The sequence below is a fragment of the Dermacentor albipictus genome, chromosome 1, assembly GCF_038994185.2.
Source record: "Dermacentor albipictus isolate Rhodes 1998 colony chromosome 1, USDA_Dalb.pri_finalv2, whole genome shotgun sequence".
NCBI lineage: Eukaryota > Metazoa > Arthropoda > Arachnida > Ixodida > Ixodidae > Dermacentor > Dermacentor albipictus.
The window spans coordinates 367020234-367034399 of NC_091821.1; the positions used below are offsets into that span (position 1 = coordinate 367020234).

At 41.1% G+C, this 14166-nt stretch overlaps 1 long non-coding RNA gene across 1 annotated transcript; it reads right to left on the reverse strand.

Moving 5' to 3' along the window:
- Positions 1-46: 46 nt before the first annotated feature.
- Positions 47-12440, reverse strand: LOC135906938 (uncharacterized). The gene is made up of 2 exons (XR_010565854.1): positions 3328-12440; positions 47-2069 (listed from the first exon to the last, which is right to left on the reverse strand). It is a non-coding gene; the product is annotated as an uncharacterized lncRNA (long non-coding RNA).
- Positions 12441-14166: the final 1726 nt, after the last annotated feature.

Consider the following 14166-nt stretch of genomic DNA (forward strand, 5'->3'; position numbering starts at 1 on the left):
TTATGAACTTATACTGGCACACTCAGATGAGGCAATAAGGCAATGGTCACGTGATATATTCATTTATTGTGCACTGTAAAACATAAGTTCGTGCAAACAAACCCTTGAACAAGTGCTCTTTCAAGGAGCTGTCAATTTACCTTAAAAGCCAGTAGCGTTACAGAGCAATGCTAACTTCTGTAGTTTATTTGCGCAGTATACTTGACTTGCACAAAACGGAAGCAGACATAGTCTTCAAAACAAGTGCATTGACACAAAAGAAGAAAAAGAAAACCATAGAAGACAACAAACAATATGCCGGATGCTCAACAACAGCTTATTTAAAAACAGGCACAAAGAACATGTCAGGTGACTTTACTCAATCAGAGTGGCTTAGCTCAGCTAAGACTGATCCTACAATGACTGATGACCATGTGCCTGCGTATGTTGGCAACCAGCCAAAGGCACTGTGCAATAACAGAGGAAACACACACACACATGCATTCACACACAAAATGCCAAACCAATGGACTAGAAAAGAATGTAGTTCAGCATACAAAACAAGCGCCCCCTTAAGATGTCTGTGTTTCTACTTGAGATTATGAAAATCTCAGGTAGGTTCTTTTCCATAGGCATGCTATCTAGGTGCCACAACTCCACGATAAGGTGGCCAAAAGAAAAGCAAGAAGAAGAAACCTGGGACTCTGGAATCATGGGATTTAAGAGGGCTTGAGGAAAGTTAAAAAGGCTTCAGCTGTTTCGATCCAGCGAAACTTGCTCAAGCCACAAGTCTATGCTTTGGGCTTCTTCAGCACACTATATAAAAGGTGCAACAGTGGATAACCTGAATCGGCCCATCCACTAACCCTGTGAGAGCAGCTGGTAGTATCAACCAGCTCTTATATGCCATTTAGTACAAAAAGAAAGAAATGCATTACAAAACGGCATGGTGTAGTACAAAAATACCGTCCCTTCAATACACACAACTTGAGATGGCACTCTGCTTATGAAAGAGCCCTAAAACCAGCAGCAGGCAGTCGTGCATTACTTTTGCTTCAGTTGTACTTTCTCCTGGCTCTCTTATGACACCATGCTACCTGCCGAATTATGCAGCAAAACTGTCTTTCTGCATGTCCAGTAGTTTTCACGGCCTCATCAAAACATCACATTAATACTGGTTAGTCGAGAGGTATATGCGATTTGGCTGGTCATGCTGTTCAGCTGCACTTGGAACATGTTCTGCTATAGACATGTAAATGAGAAAAAAAAATAACCAAGTGCACTACGCCATACACAACACTGTGAATACTACAGTCCTCCAAGGCAGGGCCCATTCTGATCTTTTAAAGCAGCAGTTGAGTTCCTTCATTTAGCTACCAAGCTGTTGGTATGGCTGGCTGCTTTCACGCCTATGACTGCTCCAGTGAAAAACATTCTCAAAAAGCCTTCTGTTAGCATATACTAGGCAAAAAAAAGGGGCATTCTATCAGACATGCCACAAGTAACTACTTTGAAATGATTCCAGCAGACAGCAAAGAAACAAACTGACACTCTTCAAATACAGTGTTTCGTATTGAGAAGGCAAAGCTGACTGGGGCTCCATGCCTGTTTCGAGCATTTGAATCATACACAGCAACTGCATTTGTTGCAACAGAGCACTAATTGCTAATGTAGCATTAAACGCCTGCTGAAATTTTAGACTCGCCATATAAAGGGACGCTAAAACACTTTCTGAACACGGTAAGAAAATGTTCTCTATGTGTAGCCAATGCCTCCATGAACACGAGAGCGAGATATTTTTCCAATGAATGCAGCAAAGAACCTAGTATCTCGCATAATCGATTGCTTGCACTCTTCCATGGCTTTCCATACGATTGTTTTTTGTTTTGTTTTTTGCCTTAGGCAACATCAGTGATGACATAACGTGAAGCACAACAGCCCACAGATGCCATCCATTGGGCACACACACCTATAATCTTCCAAGATTTTCTAGGAAACAGGGAAGTGGCAGTTGCTAATGCACCTCACTAAATTTGTTGACACTCCTTTGTCACCCTGAGGCATCTTTGTCAGAAGTCAGCCTTGAAGAGCTACCACGAAAAGAAAAAGTAGTGAAAGGAAGGGCATTGCTATCAGTGCTGCCCCAGCTGAGGACTGATGGGTTCAGGGTGAAATTACACATTGCACTCATATCCCCACTCATGTTAGGTAATTTTTAAAAATTTCTTCTGTAACATATTCCTTGAAAGGCATTGCACTCAATCCAGTATTTTGCTCAGTTTAAAAAAAAAGGCTTTTCAGGGCCCCTTTAAACATTGCATACACTCAGCGCAAGGTATATAGAAGGACACACTGCAGTGTGGCAGCAAAGCCATTTCACAATCAAAGTTTGCCCCATTCAACACCCACATGCAGCATCATTTATCAGTAAAACTAAGAAGGAATACAAACTTACAGAGCCATGAGGCAATGCCCACATCAAAAATACATTTGAATACTAGTACTTTAACAGAGCCATGTGGAAACAGTAAAACAAATGCCCTGATGCACACTTCTACAACAAAAACTACTGAAGAAAGCACCAGTGGTTTCTGTGGAGCAAATTGAAGTTTGGGACTAGCTGAAACCCAGATTTCACTTTACATGATAATATGCAGTTTACGCACACATCATGAACATATCATGGCAACACACGTGCATCATGTTAACATTAAAACATCACATAAACAACATAAAAAAGCTTCCATAGTTGTAACACTCCATCAATGCAGGATACCATATCCCACACAGGGTGCAATGTTTTCAAGCAATACACACTAGTTAGCACCAAGATCACAGACCCATGCTTGCTGCAAAATTATAAAAGCATACACAGATTACATAGGGGTCAAAAGTGTTAGGCTATGTGTCTCAGATTAACTTTGACCACATTTTTTCACACATACTAAAAGATTGGAATACAGGCTTTATCTTGCTTTCCTTCCCTATCAGAATGCGGCTGCCACAAACGTCAATGGTCTTGCTTTGATCTTGTCTCATGCCCCATCAGGGTGTGATGTTTGCAACGCCGCTGGCGGCACTTCTCATTCCGTCAGCATTCCGAGACGCCTTCAGTGCAATGCTAACCCTGCTATTGCTCTCAATGCTTCACTTTCGGGTGAAACTGCCAATTTTTATTGTGTAGGCTATTCAACTAAAAGCTGTCAAATGAAAAAGAGTCTCGCAGTAGTAGACCTGTTTTTGCCCTTCTGTTCTTGACTATGTATAAGAACAAATGAGGAGAAATTTACCACTCCACATCAACACTGTTTAAGATTGGAAGGAGGTGGGAACAGTTTTGCAAGTTACCTCTGAAAAGCCTCTTCTCCAATGCTGGTTGAATGAACCAACTTGCAGCTCAAGTCCAAATCCCCTGATAAATGAAGTACAAACATATTCTGTACTATAGTCCAAGAGTGTGCTTAAATTTAAGAAGTCTTGGTAATGGTAGACTGTAGTTTCGTTAAGGTTGTGATATGCCTAAGAAAGGCTAATGCCAGGTTCACATGAAGCAAACAAGAACATGAAACTGCTTGCAATGAAAACCAATGCCCCGATGTGGTCTTCCAATTCTTTCCAACATTAAACTCACTCTCTCACACAAACCCAATCACCGAGAAGAGCAGTGAGTAGAGCTCATTTAAATATATAAATGCCATGTGTTGGTCATGTGAGAATGACTACAAGGTCTTCTCCAAAGACCTAATGTAGCGAGGCATGCTGTCAAACTGCCACTCATGGAAGTCATTTTAACCATGCCCGACGAAAAGACTAAATTACTCAAGCCCTGTGCATCAGTAAATGCAAAGTGTCTTTTTCTGCACTGCACACAGGGTCACATATATAAGCAGTCCTGAACGGAGCTGCTTTGGATGCCTTCAAAAGGCAGAGACAAACACATCTATCAAATAACATTAGCAGAAGGAGCAACCACCCACGGATTTTCTTCAAAGGGTAAAACATTTGGTAAAGCATCTGGTAAAACAGGGGCCAATGGGAAATGTTCTGCTGTAGGGCAGCCTCCAAGGCCTACTAATCAACCATTCTGAAACCAGACAACTAAACAGTTATAAGAGGATCTCGCGCATAAAGCACCCTTCTGTTAGTTGAAATGGTGTGGTCAAGGTTACAAAGTGTAAAGTCAACATGGTCCCGTTCCAGTACATTAACCACAAGATGTCCAGCAAGCCAAAAATTGGTTTTGTCCACAAGGTCAATTAATGTCCAAGTAAAATTAAAGAACAACTTGGACACAAATGACAACATACAGCCATAAGCACAAAATGACAACTCTTGACAGCTCACATTATCAATTTTTCATTACAAAATAAACCTGTGGCTTGCAACAATAATGTACAGTTTAAAAGAAAGGCATGAGTTCCCCAACTGCCTTACTTGACAAAATACGCAGGTGTGTGAAGTTTTTGAAGCTTAGAGTAGAGTGGCCACACAGATACCGCTAATTATAATACAAGTTTGATGTAGCACACTAAACAGAATTCAACCATTAGTATTCGTATTGAAATACAGTAAAAGGTTGTTAATTTATCAACCCTGGCTTGCAAGGCAACCACATCTGGCTAGCCCTAGGATGCTATGTTCCAACTTAGGTCAATGCACCACTAAATATAGCTAAAGTACAGCCCCACTGATGCATTCTCCGCCCATACGCCTTCCTGGGTATAATGTCGTTGAAGTCCAGTCCCGGTAAAAAGCACATAGACAGCCGTACACTATTAGAATTCCATTTGATATGTCATCACTCCCACATGGTAGGTCGTTTTGTTAAACGCTGTCACAGTGCTGGACATGCTGGAAAAGTTACGTTGACCATATCGGCAATGCAGGCTACCATATGGCAAAAACACTGAGCTTTAATAAGAAATTCTCTCAGAACTTGACTGCTGAATAAATCCTTTGCAATGTGAGCCAATGCATGTCTCTGTTAATATTTAGCAGTACAGTAAAATCTCAGTAAACAGAAATCACCTAACTGAAACAATCACCTCTCAATAGGTTGGTTTTGTATTTAAAGAATATAAAAAAAAAAAGCTTTTGGTAATGGGAACCAAAACTTCCTCACTACCCTGTAAACGGAACTGAAAATAGAACCAAAATGCTGAAAACAGTCCATCACGATGCAACTGTCTCCTGCAGAGGATGCTGGTATGCATGAACCAGGACAAAGAATACAAGCTGGACACTGTTCGTGCCATTTACCTCATTGACAACGCCTGGAGGCAACTGACGGCAAGTACCATAGCAAATTGCTTATGGCATGCAGGATTTTCTTTGAAGGTCTAGACTTCCGACGTGCAGGATTTGCTTGAATGTGACAGTAAAGATGATGCCACTTAGAAGCAGGGCTTATTAGACTATAAGGGAATTCCCACTGAATTTTGACAAGCATGCGTACATTGACAGTGAACTTACAACTTCTTAACCAGATAACAAGTAGAAAGCACTGCTGCAGAGGTCTGCGATGAAGCAGATGAACAAGAGGAGACATCTGAAGAGGTACCCACCACAGAAGAAGCTACCATACTTTAATGTGCAGAATTAGCTTTGCAGACTCGAGAGTATTTTTCAGAAAGAACCAGGATCTGAAATGTTTGTGCAAAGCTTGTGTTTTATAGGGAGCACTATTTCCCTTCAAAGATTGAAGCAAGCAAGAATTGATGCATTTTTTAATGAACAGTGACTAGTAGCTGCATAATAAATTTTGTGAATGCTGTGCCAACACCCTATGTAATTTTCTCCGCTTTCCGAAAACCTATTGCTACATTCACCTCCTGGTGCTTATAATTCCTTAAAACGGTATTAAAAAGGCGTATGCACACAGTGCTGCATCCTTACTCATCTTTCTCAGTAATTGAAACTCCTGTTAAATGGAACCTATTTCTTTGGTCCCTTGAGGTTCTATTTATCGAGGTTCTACAGTATGTTCGCATGATTTTAACAGCATGTTCCCATAATACATTACCAGGCTATTACGTCTTTTTCTCCCCACAATCCTGCGAAAAACGTATTAGAGCAGTTCTACTCTATAGGTGTTGCTGCATCAAAGCAGAATGCAACAGTTATGAATGAAGTATGAATGAAGTAGAACTTCATTCATACGTTTTAGAAAAAAAAATAACCCTAGAACCACCTTATCGACCAGGAAAACATAAATCCGAAGCCACTAAAAGATTTCACAAGCTCAACTGTAGTTCACATCTACATAATGTGAAGCGTTGCACAGCATGGTGCACCAAGGCGGACCGAGCTGATGGCAGGGTTGTTGTTTTTACAGCTTGAGCAAGTTTACGTTTGCCCTCCTCAATTATGGCCTGGGTCAACGGCTTCTTCGAGTGAGGTGTTCTGGTTGGAAGTTTTGACATGCCCACTCGGCGCAAGATGCTCACGTGCACCAAGCTGGTGGGGCCTAAGTGACCCGAGATGCATGTAGTAATTTTCTTATTGCATGCAGCTATTAAATGCATACAGTACATTTCCAACAGCACTGTTCCCCACGCAATGTGAAACAGATAGGTGAAGATGTTTATCACAATGCAGCCTGCGACAACTTGGGAGGAGATTTGCTGGATAAGAAACTGAGTGCACGCCGGTGTTTTCACACGAGATGGGCAGGCGAGTATTGCCTGGAAGCTGCTGTACTGGGTGGCTACTCTTATATATTGTGTGCGCCGCCTTTTCTTGTTTACAGGGGATCTAGCGGCCAGAAAATGTATCGTACGATCGCACTTGGGCAATGTACTGAACATTGGTGCTGAAAGATCAGTGTTCTTTGGAAATATATGAACTGGTGAAAAAGCAGTGTAAATGTATTGGGTCATTTTTAGTGTTCTTGATCGCAACTGTTGGCACCGGAAAATTGTACTTAACCAGATCATATCAATGAGGTGCTACTGCACTTGTGCTGGATAAACAGAATCTGCTATTCTCACACCAACTCATGAACATGGCTGTGTAACATCTCGGATATCAGGATAGGGAAGTTAAACCTCTTGAGATTGACATATCTGCCATCACTTACAATTTTATCAAATTAAACATTTCTTTTGCTTGCTTACGATTGTCGTAGTGACACCAAGATTTTAAAAAGCTTTCATTTGCTCCCAGTTTAGCGCAAAAGTTTTTCCAAAAGAATACAAATACAGTCGCCAACCAATTATAGCACAATTTCTTAGTAGCTCAGCACCCCTAGCTGCTGAGCTACGGCTGCTGACAGCTTTGTTCAACTGCATGGTAGGACGTCTTAGAAACAACCACACAAAGTTGCCGGCAGGATTGCATACTTAAAAGAACACATACACAATGTGCTCCCACCTCTGAACAGGTTCCTAGATAAACCGGGTAGGCAACAAATCTGTCCTACGGAAAGTAACTTGCAGGTTGCACAACCCTGCATTTGTTCCTCTTTGCTGCCGACGAGTCATACATTGACATCTGATCAGCCTCACCCAAATAACATACAGCTAGCCAGTGGCACAGAGTAACAGGTTTGTTAAATTTTTTAATGGCACCGTGGGAGGTAATAGATTTATCACCTGGGAACATGATGAACTGCCTGTTTTAATACCTGCACTCACACTTTTGAGCCAGAACATTTTTACACTGTCTCACTCGTTCTGTTTACAGTCGAGCCCATTTACAATCAATATCATTGTTATTAAGGATGTGTTCACTACTTCCAAATGTTCATAATAAGTGGACTGCGTAAAAAGAAGGCAAAGAATGAAACTAATGTTTGTCAAAAAGAGTCAGCAACTGAAGTTTCTTTTTTCAATGTTTATCAATAAGCACAGTTTTTAGGCAGTTTATAGATGACATGCGATCATTTATCACTGAAGCTTCAGGTGAAAACTCAGCACCTCAGCAATATATAAGCATTTGGGCTTGTGTTCGAAGTTGGTGGTGGGAGCTCCCCGTTTTCATCATAAGTAAGATAAGTGCACAGCAGACAGAAGTTACACTGAGGAATAAAATGAATAATTATAGAAAACATGTGAAAATCAATAAGTAAAAAGTACACTAGTGAACTATCTAGGCTGGAAGCTGCAAATTGATAACAAACATAGCAGCAAGTTAAAAAAGCTAGCATTTCTAAAACATAAGCTACATTCATACATCACTGACAGCAAAACTTACTGTGTACAAAACTCTCACAAGACTGGAACTAGAGCACTCCGACTTTATCTAAAGCCCTTACCAACAACTAATGAAAAAGATTGAAAGGGTGTAAAATCAAGCTTTGAGGTTCATTCACTCCAGTCCATTTTTCTTGAGCATTATAGTGTGTTCTTCATACAAGCTGAAAGTTACAAAAATTCAAAAGACAGTGTGTAGATTAAAACTTTAAGTTACCGAGGAAGCTGACAAGCATTTGAATATAATAAAAATGAAGTGAAGCTTAAAACAGACCCTCAAGGTTGTGTGCTTTGTGTTAGCTTCACTATCAGCTTCGTGAGTATGCTACTTAGAAGATTGTACCTCAGTGGGCTATGCACAGTAAAAAGCAAAGCGATGCTTTCCTTGGCACATGACATATGCTTGTGAGTTCGTTACAACAGAGTTCTGGGTCCATGTATCGAATTCATTGTCTAGGACACGGCACCACTACCCAATAGCAAGTTGTTACAGTTGCAGTGTGTTTGTTCATAATATCCGAGCATTCTTTATTACTGAGATTGTTATAAGTGGGCTCGATTGTAGTTAAAATGAGACTCATGCCTAGATTTTTTTGGTAGTGAACACCTCAAGAGCACCTTTTAGGATAATGATCATTTCATTATGGCTGGTTCTCTTACACAGTGCTTTTTAATGCTGTCATGCCCAGTACCTGCACCCAAGAAATGTAAATGCAAGGCAATATGTGCATGACAGCCTTGCCACATATTCCTGGTGGTTAAACAATCAAAGTAGAAGCTGGAGTCATTAAAATATAACCAACTTATCCTACACGCATCATGGATGACCGAAAATACATGACTCCTGATCCTTGCTCAACCCATGGTAAGAACAAATGAGAAATTCCTAGCAGACCAATGTGACTGCAGAATAATTGACTAAAAACCAGCAAAGCTAACAAAATATCGAAGTTAATGTGCAAGTGCCACAAATATTGTGCCAGTTTTGTCAGGCAAGCACTGTACCTATCCTCCATGTCACAGTTTGCCCCTTAACACAGGCAACAGCAGCCAACACAGTCTCTTTTAAAGCCACGGTACTACAGTACACATCTGTTAATTCCACTCCAACTAATTAAATTATTCGATTAATTCGAATTCAATGGAAAATGCTGGCCAGCACCCAAGCATTTCTATGAGCGAAGACTTTTGTTATTTCAATCCTGAAATTGAACTACAGCAGATAATTGAAACTTGACTAGTAAGCGATTGCACCTTGTGCCACCCTGGCAGCCGAAAAGTCTCGTCAAGAAAGCTACTCTCAGATGTAGAAGTCCAAAGTAGAAGTCCAAACATTTCAACTTTTAAATTATGTTTCATGATTTCTATAAGTGTGACTAAATATGCAAATGCAGGCATTGCAGCAATTGCATTGTCGGTGTGATGTCTTCACTCAGTTGTCGATCACACAGCCTTGCCAATACAAAAGCCCATCCTACAGTGATAACTCATCCTTGTTGGCATGTGTCCTGCCTAGAAAGCATCCTTTGATGCAAAATGAAGACCACTAAAGTGGCTGATAAAAAGAAAACATTTCAACTCGCTTCATGAAGTGCGTCTGCCATTGCAGCAGCTGGATGTTCGCCATTTTGCATCTCTCCGAGTCTGCAAGTTGGTGCCACAATGCAATGCAAAATAAGGCCCCTCTAATGTGGTAGGTGGATTTGGCTGTTTTATCTGCAATTCACTATTGGTTTCACATGGTCGTTATGTTATTGAAGCATTCCACGTAGTCCAGTTTGTTAAGTGTGACAAGACGGGACATTTCAAGTCACATGTAGCAATCAGCCAGTGAAACAGCATCAGTGCAGAATGGCAACACCTTGAAGGTACACAGTGCTTTCTATTAGTACCAAAGTGGTGATATTGCCAAGGCATGCTTGCAAGAAGGCAGACTGCCGAAAAGAATGGCATAAGGAAGAGTACCCTTGTAACGTTCATTGCCAACAAAGAGAAGATTCTTGAAGCTCACCAAAAGCATAACTTTAATAGGGACAGAAAGTGGATGTGAACTTCAGCACACCTCAATGATGAAGCAGTTCTGGACTAGCAAAATGTAGAGTCAAAGTTAGTCCCCATGCAGTCCTCTAATCAGTGAAAATGCTCAGGAATTTGCAGCCATGCTAAACACTCAAGACTTTGATGATTAAAATAACTGGCTACCTCTGTTTAAAAGCTGGCATAAAGTGACGTTCAAGCCAGTATGCAGCAAAACGCACGAACACTGATTCTGAGAGGTCTAAAGGACATATTTAATGCTGATGAAAGTGCCCTTTATTACAGGATGCTACCAAAGAAAACAATAGCATATAAAGGGGCCCTGAACCCCTTTTTATCGAAGTGTAGAAAGGCATTTGAAGTGAAAATAGGCTATTTCGAAAATATGTTGCTGCAAAAAGTACTTTGATGCATTCAGCAGAAGTGGAGTCATTAGAAATCAAACACGCCTCCACTGTGCTCCCGTTCCTTCTTCAATTCCTTGCACTGCAAAGGCTATGGCAGAGTGGAGCGTGCCCATAACGCTCCACCTTCTAAATGCCACCGAGGTGCGCAGTTCAAATTTCATTTTGGATGTTAATGCGTAGATGCCACAACTTCCTTTTGGTGCCTACAATGCGCCAAACTTAAGCCAAATGCGGCTGTCCTCAGCAAGCCGCAGTGCGCTTAGCCAGTGGACTTGTGGCCACAAGCCCACACACCGCGTACAGTGCTCCACACACCGCGTACAACAGCAAAACTTGGCTGAGATGTGCACAGCAGCCTATGCTACCCACAGACTATGTTGTTTCGCCAAGCCCGAGAGGTGGTTCAGGGCCCCTTCAAGAATGACAAATGTGTTGGTGAAAAAGGAAGCAAGGAGCGACTAACTGTGCTGCTTGATGCCAGGATGACGAACACAAAGAAATGCCACTTGCTCGTTCTACGGAAGGTTTCCAGGCCACAGTGCTCCAAAGGAGTGAAAACACTTCCAATTGACTATGTTGTGGACTTGAAAGCTTGAATGACAGCTGAACTTTTCTACAAATGTATTATTAAACTGGGTCATAAATCCATACATAAAGTGCAGTTTTCATTGTCAATAACCTGATGTGTACACATTGACATGGAAGAGCTGACAGCAATACGCCTCAGGTTCCTTCCACCTGACCTAACAGCAATCATGTAACCACTAGACCAGAGAGAAAAAAGGAACTTGAATGTCTTGCACAAGGCGACTATTCTTCAGGAAATGATCATGTGCATCTAAAACAACAAAGAATACGAAGTTAATCACTGCTATGCAAACCGCTGCCTGTGCATGGGAGTTCGTTAAGCCAGGGACTATTGCAAGTAGTTTCAGAAAATGTATCAAAAGGAGACTGAAAACCCAATCTTTCACCAAAGACAACAATTTTCACCCAGCCCTCGGAAAGGTTTTCATCGAGGAGTTTATATATGCCGACTCTGGAGTGGCGTTCCTTTTATAACCAATGCGATTTTGTATTCTGTGACCGGTAGCATGATTGGCAGCAAGAACGAGAATAGCAATGAATCGCTGATGGCACCACTGTGTGTCCAAGCGTAGCAGATATCGAGACCAGAGTGGATGCTTCAGAACTATTTGTTAGGCATGAGGCTTATGTTGAGGATACACATAAGTACATTGGTGTCTTGAGCAACATTTTGGGCAAAAACGGCAACCCACAGTGTATAACCACTTAGCCAAACATATCTGGGTCTGTTCCGACATAATTTTTTTCCTGCCTTTACTTTCAATTCTACCCCCCGAATAAGTCAACCAATTCTGTTGGGTCTGTTCAAGGTTGAATTAATGGACTTGAACTGTGGTGTGTCACACCTTCCTTCAAAGATCATGTCACCGAGAAGCACTGGACCCCACCAGACATAATTTTGTTCTCATGACACATTCTTTTGTTCTACTGATCTCTCCTCCACCACCACAAATGCGTGCAGCTGCATCTCGCCTTCTGTGGCAGCAGCACCAAAAAATATTTACGATCTTACAAAGCAATTATTATTACCCACGTCAATTGTATACGGGGAATCCAGTGATACCAGTGCAAAGTTTCAGTTCACAATCATAATTAAAGTTTATGGAGATAGTTCTTGAATTAATTTCCCCCTTCTCAAGACATCTTAGCAGGCCTTGCTGAACTTCGCAAATTTCTTTTGCCTCTTTTAACTGACCTACACATTGGGAATTTCCCCTATACATTTTCTCCTATTATCGCAGACAAGGTAGATCAGAAAAGGTAGATCTATACAGATCTACCTTTTAGTTTGCATAAGGTTACCATTTTATGTAGTCTCTTATCTTTGTGGCATGCTCAATTGGTGCAACTTTGATAATTACTTGCAATTCCCCCATAATACCACATCTTAGTGAATCCTCCATCATGTTCAGCAAAACACACACTTAATTCCTTCAAAGCACCACCCTGAAACTCTCAAGCACGTCACTCTCAAGCAATTGTTTTAAACTTCATGGTGGACAAGACTCATAATTTTTTTATGAATGTGACAATTAATGTAGATGTTCATATTGGCCTTTGGAGATCATATACAATGTCCTCTGCATAACTGCGAAGTTTTCTCCCAATCAGTGGGAACATTTTTCTTTTTACAGCAAAGCTGACTGGACACAGTGGAATATGCCTGTAGCAATTGACGACAAAAATTCATTCAGAGAACCATTGAGACTAATGCAATGAAATTTGAAGAGGATGTTTGGCATGTTAATATAAGTATTGGTCACCAAAGCTCGTGAATTGCCAAACGCAGCTGCAGTGGCAATACTGCTGAAGCGCGCGAATTGCCATGCAACCACATTTTGTTTTTCTAAAAGCTATTCATGGATGGCAGCACATGCCAGTTTATCTGAGCATGGTTAATGTTGCCACTAGATGGCAATAGTTACCCGTGTTGCTTGTACGCACCTATGCATGTTTTTGGCTGTCTTTTGATCATCTCAAGTGGAAGAAGAAATGGCTGTGGCCGGTGTGCTCTCTGAGCATGAGAAATTGGTTATTTTCTTGAACAGTAACAGCAATGACAAGCCTTGTGACGACAGCACTTTCTCTGAGCCACCTTGTTCAGAAGAAAGTGAATCTGACGGTAGGTGTGACTCAGATTCACCAGAGGATGACGGCTCATGCCAGAGTGCTTCAAACTTTTTTGCACAGTGAAACACCAGTGATATCAAAAACTGCACTGAGTAAAATCTGAATGATTCTGAAATGTAAGTAAATGTATGATTCATAATTTTCCCACTAAATAGTTGACCTTGGCACTCCTGACACAAAGAAAAATTATCAGATATATATACATATTACATACGGCTTTGGTAAGAAAAGAAACATGCAGAGCAAAAGGCCCACATGTAGTGTGCATGGTAACAAATGGGTTAAAGGTGACATGGGAACAAACTTAGAAGTGTGTGTCATAATTAGACACATTGTGAGAAATGATCAAGTTCAGCTAATTGCATTTCGGAGTGCCATGAAAGTTTCAACAGCACATTGTTTCAGAACTGCCTGGCATATCAAGATTAAGCGTGGTAGGAATAGAAAGTGCCTTGACAGTGACACGCTCAACAAATTTTAGCTGTATTTGCTTTGAGGACGCCATAAAAAATTCTAAAATTTTGTGCCAATTGCGGTTTTCCTCAATGCACCTCAATTCTAGAACATTGGCCATATGTAACGACTAGCTGCATCTTTTAGAAGCAAATTGTGTGTTGGGAGGAAACGGGCGCAGAAATTTTAAAGCCGCAGGGGCATCGGTAGCCCTGTAGTAAATTTTCAAACTGGTACTGGAACCTTTAAAATGGTCCTCTAAGCAGTGATATAAATGTTAAAGCAGCTACTGTAAACAAACAGCTCAATAATTCTACTTGAAATTTTCCACAGGATGCTGGAGACCCTGTATGTTTAGGACCTAAAATTGAAAGCAAATT